We start from the raw sequence: 3867 nt of genomic DNA on the forward strand, positions 1-3867 counted from the left end.
ATGGAAGGCTGACAATTAGAACAGATGGGCTCAATAAGGCCTTAGGGAAACCTCTGTGAATGTTGCATAAAGGCACCAGGAAAATAGAAAATACCTGATAAAGAGGACATGGTTTTTCAAAAACTACACATTTATGTAGGTATGGTGGAAGTCAAAACAAAAGAGAGAAGAAAAGAGAAGAGGAGGGAAGAGACGAGATGAGAAGAGAAGAGAAGAGAAGAGAAGAGAAGAGAAGAGGAGGGAAGAGGAGAGGAGAGAAGAGGAGAGGAGAAAAGAGAAGAGGAGAAAAGGGAAGAGGAGGGAAGAAAAAAAAGACCTTTTTCAGAAATTAGTACTACTTAACAACCATAACCCTCCTGCTCCCTCTAGAGGTCCAGGATATGAATAACCTGTTTGTAAAGGGGAAAAAAAAAAGCCATGAAGCCATGGCTTCATTTCTCACTGCATTTTTTTCTTCCTCACTTTAAAATAAGTCGAGATTAAAATGGAGGGCCAAGATTAAAAGGTGACACTGAAAAGCCCTTTGACATTTTCCCCTTAGTCTGGAATTTGAAACACAAGAATTTGGGGTGCTTTGGAAAAAGTCATATGGATTGGCACTAATCAAATACCTAAGACTGGACTTATAAAATGGGGAAAAAGTACAATACAGCATTAGCCTTCATTAATCCGTTTCTCCAAAAAGCTACTTGGAATTTATTCTGAAAAGAGGAGGATTCCTTAAAATGTTCTTCCTCTGCACGTCAATGCAACGTCATTCCGGAAGGACAATGTCTGGACTTAATGTTTCAGTTTTTCTGCATTTTAATGAGGACATCACTGTTGCCAGGCAATGTTATACTCTAGATGTAGGTGCACACAAAAGTTAAATTACTCCATATTTCTAATGAATCAACTCTGGCAGTAATCACAGCCTTACAATTTGTCTACCTAGATCCAACAGCTGAACTAAGGAAACAAGTCAAAGAGCCAAAGACAATAAACCTTAATAAACCAGTGCTCATGAGGCCATTCTTCACGGTTTCAATACAGTGGTTCCAAAGCAGTACTGAGACTAATTTTAGAAAGTGTCATTTCAGCCTAATGACATTACAGTAGAAGAGACACTGATAACTTTGGTCAGAAAGAACAATGTCTCATAGCTGTGGGTTCACTTTGGGTAACATTGTTTTAAAAATACATAGCCAGAAGGTAAATTTCTCTAGCTTTCAAGATTATTGCTGCAATAATTAACTATTCTTTCAGAAGAACAAACACCAATCCGGAACATTCATTGTGGCCACAGGCAAGTGAATAGACAGCAAAATATAAAGCACAACAATGCAAAGTGCAAAAGGAACAAAAGGAATTTCTAAAAAGTGATTCTGTGCAATTTAGTATATGATAAAAGTGGCATCTAAAATCACTGTGGCAAAGACTAATTTTTTAATAAATGGTGCCAGGTCAACAGGGTAGGCATTTGGGAAAAAAAGATAAAATTAGATTCATATTTCAAACCACACAAAAGAATAAACTTCAAATGTATGAAAGATCTAAATGTAAAGAATAAACTTACAACTAAAAGAAAACATTAATAAATTATCCTTCAATCTCATTGTAGGGATTGTAAGTCTAACTAAGACTTAATATCCAGAGGCAATAAAAGAAAAGATTGATAAATAAAAAAAAATAATGCATGGAAAAAAAACACACATAACAAAACACCATAAACAAAATAAAAGACAGCTGACAAACTGGGAGAAAATGTTTATAACAGACAAATCCTTAATAAGTAAAGAACACTTAAAAATCAAGGAAGAGTGGAGAACCTAAGATGGTGGCTAGGAAAGACAGGGCAAAAAAACACCTCCGTGAAAAATACTAGATAAAAGTCAGAAAGTGACCCAGAACACCAGTTCCAGCGATGCAGCCGCTGGACAAGGTCTGCTAAATCCGCAGGGACCATGCACTTGGTGAAACAGGGAGTCTGCATTCTGAAACGAGTGAGTAAGCCGCTGAATATCTGGCAGCCACGCTGTGGTGTGGGGAAACTGAGGGTTGGCATTTGGAGGTGGACTAGTTCTTTTTCAAAAAATCCACTCTTTCCTCTCAGCTGCCGACATGCCTTCCAGATTGAGAAAGACCTGGAAACTCCAGGGCCATGTGAGCCATGGCCACAGCCGTATCAGCAAACACCAGAAGCATCTGGGAGACTGGGATAATGCTGGTGGCATGCATCACCACAGGATCAACTTCAACAAATGTCACCCAGGTTACTTTGGGAAGGCTGGTATTAGACATTATCACTTGAAGAGGAACCAGAGCTTCTGTCCAATGTCAACCATGGTAAATTGTGGACCTTAGTAAGTGAGCAGACACAAGTAAATGCTGCTAAAAACAAGACTGGAGTTGCTCCCATTATTGATGTGGTACAATCAGGCTCCTACAAAGTTCTGGAGAAGGGAAAGCTCCCAAAGCAGCCTGTCATTGTGAAGGCCAAATTCTTCAGCAGAAGAGCTGAGGAGAAGATCAAGGATGTGGGGGGAGCCTGTGTCCTCATGGCTTGAAGCCATGTGGAGGAAGATTCATTAAATGCTAACAAATGCTTTTCCCTTGTGGTTTGAGTGTAGACTCTTTGATCTGAGTGTAGACTCTGAGCATAGTCAGCATCAGGAACCCACCTTAACCAGGTTCTAAGAAGAAATGTGGAGGCCTTAGCTAATTAGCAAACTTGAACCTTACTTTCATTTATGAAATGAGAATGATACCTCTTGATAAAATTTTAGTTGAACACCTGTTTGCATTTACAGTGGGTGGGAGAAGGTACCCTCATCTGTTCCTTGGGGACTATGAGACAGTTTTGATGGGTCACATTCTGCAGACAGGCAGGGTGATGAGTTTGAGGCAGTTCTATAGAGCTAAATTCTTGATCCTAAGGGTTGCCTCCTGGGTTTCTTAGCTTGGACTGAACCATTCTAGTTATAACTAGAATCTAGAATTAATAGCATTTCTTACAATCAAAATGGTAAGGAGAAAATCAGGAAATCCTGAAGGCCAGAAACCGAGTCAGGTTTTCTAGGGTTTGTATCTTCCTGTTGAAGCCAAACTATGATAATGACCAATGTTCCTGTGCAATAAAACCTATAGAGAATGGCCTTTCCTGAAAACAAATTCTAGTTTTTACCACAGAATGAAAGAATTTGCTTATAATACCCCAAACAGCAATTTCTCAGCTTCAGTTATTTAAACGTTTATTCTCCATTGGCCCCTTATTCACAAAATTAATAAGTACAATAAAATAAGGCCTTGAGAATAAAAAAAAAAACCCAAAAGCAGCTGCGGATATGGCAGCAAGAACTGCACAGTGAAGCGCAGCAGGAACGAGCTGTGCAATCACCTCAATATCTGGCATGGAAAATAGCCTTTCGTGCACCCACAGCTAATTGTCCTGGAGCTGGGAAGGCGGAGCTGTGTGAAAATGGGGAAATTGTCATGTCCATTCAGCTATCCTTACAGCAGGCTGAGAACACAACTACACGGCCCGGTGGCCCAGAACTTCCCTTGAGGGACAGCGCACACTTGTGACGTAGCACAGCCTTCCCTCAGCAGAGGTCCTGGAAGGGCATGGCTTGGAAGACGGACTGACTCAGAAATCCCAGAGACCAAACGCCAATATCAAGGACTTGTAGGTTGCAGCAGAGACAATCAGTGGCGAGACTGAAATGAAGGTTTAGACTCTTGCAATAGCCTTAAATCTCCAGGAACACCTGGGAGGTTTGATTATTAAAGTTGCCCTTCCTCCCTAACTGCTCAGACACACACCCCACATTCAGGGCAGACAGCACCAACACACCCAAACTTGGTGCACAAAGTGGAGCCGACAAGAAT

The 3867-nt window shown here is 40.7% G+C and overlaps 1 pseudogene; it reads left to right on the forward strand.

Annotated features, from left to right (window-relative positions):
• The first annotated feature begins 2100 nt into the window (after positions 1–2100).
• LOC119533222 lies at positions 2101–2546 on the forward strand (annotated as a pseudogene).
• Positions 2547–3867: the final 1321 nt, after the last annotated feature.

Source organism: Choloepus didactylus, chromosome 4 (genome assembly GCF_015220235.1).
Source record: "Choloepus didactylus isolate mChoDid1 chromosome 4, mChoDid1.pri, whole genome shotgun sequence".
Lineage (NCBI taxonomy): Eukaryota > Metazoa > Chordata > Mammalia > Pilosa > Megalonychidae > Choloepus > Choloepus didactylus.